Here is a 10,729-nt window from a genome sequence, read left to right as displayed (position 1 = left end):
TTGCCTGCACATGGGCAAGCACCAATTATCAGTTCCTGTACAATAAATTTAATTTTCCAAGTTGGATTACTGAAAAGAAGAAACATCTCCAAAGAAAACTTATCCAAACCAGCCGAATCAGATATTCATCTTCCTTTGTCTAATGTAGTAAAGAAAAACATTAGGAACAACACATTGGTCTACTATGGGTTTTTTTTTTACACAAGGCCCATTAAAATATGCATATACATAATAATATCAGTATGCACTACACATTTTGGCATACAGTAATTACAAATAAGATAACATTTGCTTTTTATTTTTCATATATTCAACTGTAGTTGCCAGGTTTGTAATAGGTTTTCTTTAGAAAAAGAGAAAAAATATATAAACACTGCAACACTTTTGCATTACAGTTTTTATTTATCTTTGTATGTGATAAAATAAAACATACTGACACAAGTGAATGTCCCAAGTATTCAAAGCAAACTTGAACTGAAAATAAACTCAATAGATAATTCATAGTATGTGTAGTACCAACATTATATAGAACTGTCCTGGTGTCTCAAATTTTTTCCTTGTAAGGCAGTGTTCCCCAACCCTGTCCTCAAGGCCTACCAAAAGTGCATGTTTTGTAGAAATCTACAGAGGTAGTTAATCAGCTCTGTTTAGACACTAATTACCCCACCTGTGATAGTGTGTGGTTTCTTAAAAAACATGCGCTGTTGGTGGCCCTTGAGGGCAGGGTTGGGGAGCTCTGTTGTAAGGAGTCCCATTTTGAATGTGAAGTTTGCAAAGCAGTCATGTCAGTGTGCTGTAGACCCTGGTGCATTTAGCTCTGAACAAAAATAAAAACTTAGCTTTGAGTCTGAGAGCCCTCTCCAGTTATTAGCACTATATGCACAGCCAGATTATTTTGTTTCTATGTACTTTTCAGGAAAGCCTGGCTGAATTTGACCTGCTGTGAGGCTGCCTCATTTGCATACAAAACAGCACTGTTTAACACTTGCAATGCAAAAAAAAAAAAAAAAAAAAGAAATGGAAAGGACCCCAAATAAGTTATTAGTAGAACTAGTACTATAGTATATTTATGTTATGTCACATGCCAGTTCAGGTATTTGTTAACCTCCTGGGCGGTATACCTGAAAACTATGTTGGGCACGAAAAGTTAGCTGAAAGCAGTATGCTTGATACAGTGTGAAGGGTTTGCCAGGCACCGCCGCTGATACTAGGCGGTTTGATGCGGTCTGCCTGTCTGACGATTTATCTTGTTGTAGAGAGTGAATAACAAAAAATCATCACAGACATGCACAAAACACACACTTTTTTCTGGAAGGTAAACAACTTTTTTCCTATTTTATTTTCTCCACAGTTCCATCTAGTATTTTTTCCACAAGATGCAAATGAACAGCAGAATATAATGGCACGTGGAGTTAGAAGAACAAAAGACAATGAGACATTCAGTTGTGAAGAGGGCGGGATCTGCATATGTACAAAGATCACTGTGGAAAAACTAACAATTTATAAAATAGATTAATGGAAGGTCACTTTTCCCAGGCCCTGTTTTCACAACTTTTACAGAAAACATGCCTAAGATCTCTAAGACAGTGAGGGTTTCATCAACTAAGCAGCAGAAAACTGGAGTGATCCCAACTCATCAATGTGGAAAAGTCAGATCATTAAAACTGTGCCACCAGCCATCTTAGCAGAATTTCATGCTGGGAACATGCTATAATAACCAATGCTATTAAAGAAGGTTTTTTTTTTAAAAAAAATAACCCAATTCAATGGCATAAATAAAAGTTATATTCTTATCTCTGTTATTTTATATACACTGCCAATATTACAGTTTAAACATATGTGTTACATCCTCTATGCATATTAAATAAGACAAACTAGGGAGTTGCTAGAGATATGTGGTTTTAAAGACATCTGAAGCAATAATGAGGTCTTCCAAATCTTTAATCTTCAAAGTCACTTTGATTTTTAAGGAAACATGACTGTAGTAAATCTTAGATTAGATTTCAGAGTCTGATCTTTTTCAGGTCCTTAATAAATAGGCTCGCTCTGAGTTCCATGTAGTATAAAAATTCCTGAAGCTATTAAGAGCTGCCCACTCGGTCTCTGGGAATGAGTCGAAGTTCCGAGCCATGTTTCAGAAACACACTTCCTAGAAAGAAAACAAATAGGAGAATGTGGGTCAAAAACAGAAGGAAGGTCAAAACAGAAGTGGGTCAAAACTTGATTTTCAAAATGCCCAGTAAGATACATTATCTTGTCTTCAGTGTTGTTGTATAAGGTGGTGTCCTGGAGTTTGCAAGGGTTCCCTGTATTTGTGTGAGCTTCTTTTGGGCATCCCAGTTTCCTCTAATAAATACAGAGACTATGGTATGGATTAGACTGTGAGCTCCTCTGAGGAGAAGTTAGTCACATGATTATGACCTCTGGATTCACAGTGGTCTGTAGCATAATGCATGTGTTATAATCAGTGTGAGCTGCAATGGAGCCTGGACAGACAGGACAACTATAGTGAGAGGTATATGGAGGCTGCCATATTTATTTCCTTTTAAGCAATACCAGTTGCCTGGCAGCCCTGCTGGTCTATTTGGCTGCAGTGGTGTCTGAATCACACCAGAAACAAACATGCAGCTAATCTTGTCAGATCTGACAATAATGCCAGAGACAACTGATCTGCAGCATGCTTGTTCCGGGTCTATGGCTAAACGTATTAGAGGCAGAGAATCAGCAGGGTAGCCAGGCAACTGGTATTGCTTAAAAGAAATGAATATGGCAGCCTCCATATGGCAGCCTCATTATTTCTCAGTTTTCGGCCATTATAGTTTCAAAAATAAAACAATGTCATAAAAGAGAAAGGGTAGAAATGCTGGTACTGCAGCAGCAGCAGTCTTCCATACAGGGAGGGGGGCAGCACAGTCCCAAGCTGTGGTATGTGCACCGTGAATCTTAAGCGTGCTCAGGCCACAGTAGTATCTAATGTAAAGAGAAGGAGGAGAGAGCTGGCACTGCTGTCATACACTTTATTCAGACTTTTGCGAAATACAATGAAAATGTCCATATAAAAAATTATTAGACAATACATACCATCGATGACTGTGAATGGTGCAGTGGGTGCAGGGGGTGAAGAGCCTTACAGGCATTTCACGCGTTTGCGCTTCTACGGTGGCAGCCTTTTTTATAAAAAAGGTAACTTAAGGGGAGTGTGGGAGATCAGGGGTCAATTTAAAAAGAAAAAAAGGTAACTAGGGATCATTAACTGAAAAAAAGGGGATGTAATATTACAATTTGGCCACAAGATGTCCTCAGTGGTGACTTCAGCTTACCGTACTATCGGTAAGGAAACACTGCGTGGATGGGATTTATGAATGGCAGAGCCGTCTGAATAGAAGGCTGCGACCATTCACAGGGGGACCTAGATCAATGAATGGGATTTGTTTTCTCATTCATTGATCTAGCGGCTAATGAGCGGCGGTACCGAGCGCAGGGGGGCGAGTGGGGGGGATGGGATGCGCGACGGGAGGGACGTAGTACCTACGCCCCTGAACAGAATTGTGGGCCATTTCGCAGGGGCATAGTTACTCGTCCCGGCAGAGGGGGAGTGGTTAATTAAGTTTATACTTGTATACTTGTTAGTCATATTCGACTATAAGTTGACCCCGTGTTTAAGTCGACCCCAATATTGGACCCTCATAAGGTGAATTTTTTTTAATTACTCAAGTATAAGTCTATGTATAAGCTAGCCAGGTAGGTGCTTCCAGTGTAGGTAGCCAATATAGTTGCCCCCAGTATAGGCTAGCCAGGTAGGTGCATCCAGTATAGGTAGCCAGTATAGTTGACCCTAGTATAGGCTAGCCAGGTATAGTTGCCCCCAGTATAGGTAGGTAGCTAATATAGTTGCCCCAGTACAGGTAGGTAGCCAGTATAGTTGCCCTAAGTATTGGTAGGTAGTCAGCATAGTTGCTCCCAGTATAGGTAGGTATCCAGTATAGGTGCCCCCAGTATAGGTAGGTAGCCAGTATAGTTCCGCCAGTATAGGCTGCAGTGGCAGGGGAAAGCGGGCACAGAGATGAACAGCCCAACTTCCAGGATCCCCGCAGCTTCTATCTTCTTCTCCAGCGGTGCCCACTGTGAAAGTAGTTACATCATCACAGGGGCGCCGCTGGTACCAACGCGAGGGACGCATGGGGGAGGAAGAATATAGAAGCTGCCGGAAGGTGAGTTGTTCACCTCTACGCCCGGCTCTACCCTGCCACTGCAGCTGTTCCATCCACCACCAGGCGCAGCATCGTCCCTTCTCCTCCATTCGTGCTGTAACTTCCGCTCGGAAGCCAGAGCATGAGTGAGGGAGAAGAGAGGAAGCTGTGCCCGGCAGTGGATGGAGAGTAATTCCCACCACCCCACACAGGCTGTAAGAAAAAAATGTAGGACCATTCAAGTATAAAAGTCGATCCCGCTACTTTTATACTTTGACTTATAGTTGAGTATATACGGTATATAAATTTTAAATAGGAAACAGAGTTAGGGCTTGTTCACACTGCAAGAGCTTTTGATTTTAAAAGCTCATGCTAGGGTTATCCCGTGTGTGTCCCCACTGGAGTGATGTGATTTTGTAAAAATTCCCCATAGCATTGCATTTGCTAGACCTTTTCAAATCACTAGCACTTAAAAAGCTCTTGTAGTGTGAACCAGCCCTAAAAGTCAGGGTAAATATGCTTTGCACTGGAAAAAACTAAAAAAAAAGGGCAATAATGATTTCTTTCATTTTAGTTTTCTTATATTTATTGCTAAAAAAAATAAAAAAAAAAATTTGAATTTGTATTACTAAGACGACCCGCGTATAAGCCGAGGTACCCTCTTTTGCCTCAGAAACCAGGAAAAGGTGATTGATTTGTGTATAAGCCCCCTCCCCAATAAAGCCCCCTCCACAGTAGCTAGATTTGCCCCCAGTACAAGTCAGCACCCCTCCCCATAGCCAGGTGTGCCACAAGGATGATAGTGGTGTCTCAAGACGCCACTACATGGGGTCATAGATATGAGACAGCGAATGCCACACAGGAAGAATCCCTGATCATTGCACCACCGATTAGTTGCTTGCATGTTCTGCTCCACATGCTGGGGGACACAGGTAGTCTTGAGCAGCATACTCTGCACACCATGTTGCAGGGGATGTGGGGCAAGGAGCCAGCTGGCAAGAGCAGAATGACTAGTGCACAATCCTTACGCCATTAACAAAACCTGCTCCACCATCCATTCTGCTCAACTGACTTGCATATAAGCCGAGGGGGTAACTTTTCAGCACAAATTTTGGGCTGAAAAATTAGGCTTATATGCGAGTATATACAGTATGTTATTTACAGCTGCTAGTATAACTTTCAAGCTTTTTAAGGAAGAAAAACAAAACAAAATTCCACTATTAGCTCCCTACAAACATCTTCTCAACTGAACATAAGATCACACAGAGATCTAGTTCTATTTTATAATTCAAGAAAATGTTATTTCCTTTTAATTCAATAAAACTATTACAAATGTTGGGAATGCTTGTACAGAACACCTAATCAATGGTATCTAAACTGACAATATCTTTGAATTCTACCTGAATACAAATAAACTTTACAGGAGATGCTCCACAGAGATTGCGTCATACTACATATATGGCATGAATGCCCAAGGATCTTCTCCTTCTGGAGGAATATTATCTACATAAACATTATCACAGACTTTAGATACCATCTACCTTCAGAGCTAATCCTTCTGAACTGGATTGCTTTTACAGGCTAAGACATTGTTTTGTCACATTCTGACCACAGCAAAACTCACGATCCCCAAATTTGGAATCAAACAATCTCTCTCCTAACTGAAGAGTGTTTTCATCGAAGCTAAGAAAAACAAAAGTTTGCTTTCTTAAAACAGAAAGAATTTGCGATAATCCAGGTTGGAATGAGCTTGAGATGTCTCCCAGAGCATCACTGCTGAATATATGCAAATTAACCATTGTTACCCTTAGAAGCTAAACACACCTCCAGAATGATCCGCTGGAATGCAATGATGTGTCAGCTTGTTAATTTGTACAGAGCCACAATAATCCAACATGCATACAGACAGTTTCGGTTTATTGAAGCTAGCAATGTAACTGCTGATGAGCTATATTTGAAAACAACAATACTCAGCCTCTCTAATACACTTGGAAAACTAGATTCAAATTCAAAGATTCTAATAAATTCCATACCGATTTGCTCTGAATTGTGCTCTTGTAATAATTTACAGTCTGGATATCTTTCAACTATATTATTCTTGTTCCAACCTAAATTATTTCCTCTGGAGCACACATCTCCAATGATCATAACATAGCACCAATGTCTCGGGCTAGGTTGACAGTGGTCAGTTGCATAGCGCATGCGTTATAATCAGGGCTGTGGAGTCGGAGTCGTGGAGTTGGAGCAATTTTGGGTGCCTGGAGTCTGAGTCGGGAAAAAATGCACCGACTCCGACTCCTAATGAATTTAAACTGTAATTAAAATAGAAAATATGATAAAATGTTCTATTTCTCAGATAATAGTCATCATAAATAATTTATAAATACAGTAATAGCTGTGCTTAGTCCACAAAAACGAAATAAACCAATCAAAATTCGTTACTTGCGTTGCTTTAATAAAGCAGTCCCCGTATTTTTAAATTCAGATATTCATATCTGATTGTGACTGTACAGTATATATGATCTGTACACAGGAATCTCTTATATATACTGAATAACATCTATGCTGTAAGAATAAAGCCTGATGTGTAGCCGGGTCACTAATAGATGGTCAATGAGATGGAAATAATTCTGCGTTGATGCTAATTTATGCAAATGTATGCACTCTCTTTGCTCATGAAATCAAATCATTTAATATGTTGTTAAATTTGGTTTGGTGACTACGAATTAAAGGGTATCTGAGACGGATGAAAAGAAGTTTTATACATACCTGGGGCTTCTTCCAGCCCCCTTCAGGCCAATCAGTCCCTCGCTGTCCTCCTCCGCCACCTGGATCTTCTGCTATGAGTCCCGGTAATTCAGCCAGTCAGCGCAGTCCGTCCGCGTGCCGCTCCTATAGCCACGAGCATTCGGCGGCGGAGTGTGTGCATGTGCACTACGCCAGACTGGCTCAAGTACCTGGACTCAGCAGAAGATCCAGGTGGCGGAGGAGGACAGCGAGGGACTGATTAACCTGAAGGGGGCTGGAGGTAGCCCCAGGTATGTATAAAACTTTAATTTCATCTGTCTCAGGTTTACTTTGTTACACAGTAGTACTATACTCTACATATGCTCTCCCCACAGAGCTGCAGAGAATCCACTGAGAATGTTGTGCACATTGAACACAGAGGTGTTGTCTATCGCCCATAATCCTGGTTCAGATTGTGCATGAAGGATGTGTAATAGAGGAAGAATCCCCTTATTCCCCTGCAGAGTACCTGCACATCACTCTTACATGTACCCACAGTTACATTGTCTAGGGCCTGATCCATGTTCAGATTGTGCATGAAGGATGTGTAATAGAGGAAGAATCCCCTTATTCCCCTGCAGAGTACCTGCACATCACTCTTACATGTACCCACAGTTACATTGTCTAGGGCCTGATCCATGTTCAGATTGTGCATGAAGGATGTGTAATACTCTATAATAAAACCCTAAGTGTCAGTGCGTCCAGCAGCTGTCCCTGTGTCCAGGGTTTTTCTTACTGTGCATGTGAGCAGTAACAGACAGCTGGACGGGACCAGGGAGCGAGGCGGGCGGGCAAGCGAGCGCGGCGGGTGCATGTGCGTGCACATGCACACTGGCGGCGGCAAAAAAAAAAGACCTAGAACGCGTTTTTAAACGGGCTTGGGTCTAGTAGTAGAGGAATAATCTCCTCATTCCCCTGCAGAGTACCTGCACATCACTCTTACATGTACCCACACTTACATTGCCTAGGGCCTGATAGATGTTCTTTGTTCCGGTCTGTTCCTTTTACAAGTACTCTTACCAAGGATTAGTTTTAGTCTATGACTAAAGGGAATAAATATGGCAGTCTCCATATCCTTCTTACTTCAGTTGTCTTTTAACATTCCTAAGCGTTGGCAGTTAAGAGACAAATTTCATGTTACATACTTTCAATCAACAGATTGTAATATGTAAATTAGAGGAGTCGGAGTTGGTGGAATCCTAAACTGAGGAGTCGGTGGATTTTTGTACCGACTCCACAGCTCTGGTTATAATGACTGTGAACTGCAATGGAGACTGGCTATAGACTTTATTACAAAGCCAGCATGCAGCAAGTTAGAATAACGCGATCTGTTACTACGCAGTGCTGTGAACAGGCCCACAGAATTGTATCGGCAGTGAGCTGACATGCAAAATTATTCCGCAGCGCAATTGACCACTGTGAACAGGGACTCAGTGTTAAAGAGAATCTGTACTCTAATATTCTTACACTAAAAAGCATACCATTCCATTCCTGATTTTCTCCTGGGCCCCTCTGTGCTGTTTCTGCCACTCTCTGCTGCAATCCTGGCTTGTAATTAACAGTTTTAGACAGAGTGTGTGAGTCATACAGAGCCTGCAGGGGGGGTGTATCGCTTCTATCCAATCACAAGCAGCCCTGCACCTTCCACACATTCAAGCCTTAGCCCGACAGACACCACAGAGGAAAGGAGATAAGATTTATTACAGAGACAGTGCAATTAGGAAAGGCTGCAGTAAGCCAGAGCACATTAGAACAGGCAAAGGAACTTATAGAAGAACTAAGGCTGAATAATTTGTTACAGAGTCTCTTTAAACTTACTGGGATAATATTTTTGTATACTTCCACCATCCACCTTGCAGTCTGAACAGTGGAGACCATGCAGTCCACACAGCAACAGCAGCCACACCTACTTGAGACTGAAATCTGACTCTTTTTTTCTGGTCATGTGAAGAAAATTTTAAGACAGGAGTTTTAGCTGCAGAAAGCTCTTTTTTTCGCACAGAAAGTGAACATACCGGCACTCTGATAGCAAAGTTATAAGATGGCATTTTTAGATCCGAGCCAGGAGATGGGATTTAACTAGCGGAGTTAATGGGATTTGGTTACTGTAATATTCATAACAGCAGTAAATCCAAAAGCTTTTGTACTTACTAAAACTGCCACTCAAATCAGCAGGTGTGAAATATTCATGTGAAATAGTCCAAATATGTCTAATTGGAAACGTTTGGGGTGGGGGAGGGGGATTTTTATTAGGCAGGCAAGCAGCTGATCACCAGAAGAGTCTGGTTATCATTACAGAGAGAATGGTGCTTTTTTTTAGATTATTAATTTGGCCCTTTTTTAGCTAGTTGCATTTTAAGAGCGATGATCACCTTAAAGCAGGGGTGTAAAACTCAAATACAAAGTGGGCCAAAGTTATGGGCCCCCCATAATATCTAGCGGTCACCACTCTCCCTTATACAGTTTTCTGGTGTCTGGAGTCCGCCTTCCCTCCCCTATAAAGTGTCTGGCCCTCCTCCTCTCCTTCCCGTCTGTCTAGTGGTCCTCCCTCCCCTGTACAGCTCCCTGGTGTCTAGTGGTCCTTCTTTCCCTATACAGTTCCCTGGTGTCTGATGCTTTCCCTCTCCCTATGGCTTCTCTGGAGATCAAGGGCTTCGTCCCCAACATAGCTTCCCTGGTGGTCTTCAGGGGGCCAAACCTAATGCAATGTGGAAAAACCACTTGTGGGCCAAATTTGATGCTCTGAGGACCAGATTTGGCCCACAGATCAGAGTTTGACATGTATGCCTTAAAGTGAACCTGAGGTGTGAGACCTATGGAGCCTGCCATATTTATTTCCTTTTAAACAATACCAATTGCCTGGCGGTCCTGATTATGTTTCTCTACTTTTAGCCATAGACTCTGAACAGCTGACTCAGGTTTTACTGGATTAGCCATATACTTGTTCCAGGGTTCTGACTCAGACACTACGAATGCCAGAAGATCAATAGGACTCCCAGGCAACTGGAATTGTTTACAAGGAAATAAATATGGCTGCCTCCATATCACTCTTACCTCGTGTTCCTTTTCAATGTGTATAAGTACTTTATGAATAGAGAATAGGTTTGGAAAGGAAAGGCTTAGGAAAAATGTAGGAAAGGGTTCTTTACAGTAAGAGTGATTAAGATGTGGAATGCATTGCCACAGGAAGTAGTTATGCAAATTCTATATCTGCATTTAAAGGGGGCTTAGATGCTTTCCTTGCATTGAAAGACATCCATGGCTATAATTACTAGGTAATGCCTAATGATGTTGATCCAGGGATTTTATCTGATTGCCATCTGGAGTCAGGAAGGATTTTTTTTCCTTTTGGGGCTAATTGGACCATGCCTTGTAAGGGCCCGTTCGCACTGCACGCGTTTCCAGCCGCGTTTTGGAAACGCGTGCAGGAGGCCGACACGCACGACATCAGACAGTGCATAGAGTGCACTGTCTGATGTTCACACTGCATGCGGTCCGGGAACGCATGCTGCACGCAGATTTTACAAAAACGCGCGGCTGTCCCATTCACTTTTCAGTGATGGGATCAGCCACGCAACGCACGCAAACGCGGATGGCGTGTGTTCGTACGCGTTGTGGTCCGCACGTGTTCCGCACACATGGCCATCCGCATTTGTGATGTGAACCGGCCCTAAGGGTTTTACACCTTCCTCTGGATCAACAGGGATATGTGAGGGAGCAGGCCGGTGTTGTACTTTATTTTCTGGTTGAAC

General features: G+C 42.2%; 1 long non-coding RNA gene across 1 annotated transcript in view; it reads right to left on the bottom strand.

Annotated features, from left to right (window-relative positions):
* Positions 1-382: 382 nt before the first annotated feature.
* Positions 383-10,729, bottom strand: part of LOC137543977 (uncharacterized) — a 33,985-nt gene continuing 23,638 nt past the window's right edge. The window contains exon 4 of the long non-coding RNA XR_011025690.1: positions 383-2,149. This is a non-coding gene — a long non-coding RNA (uncharacterized lncRNA). The remainder of the gene's footprint in view (positions 2,150-10,729) is intronic.

The sequence above is a fragment of the Hyperolius riggenbachi genome, chromosome 2 (assembly GCF_040937935.1).
Source record: "Hyperolius riggenbachi isolate aHypRig1 chromosome 2, aHypRig1.pri, whole genome shotgun sequence".
NCBI lineage: Eukaryota > Metazoa > Chordata > Amphibia > Anura > Hyperoliidae > Hyperolius > Hyperolius riggenbachi.
Note: the sequence above shows the minus strand (reverse complement) of the source record. Positions and strands in the feature narration are given on the sequence as shown.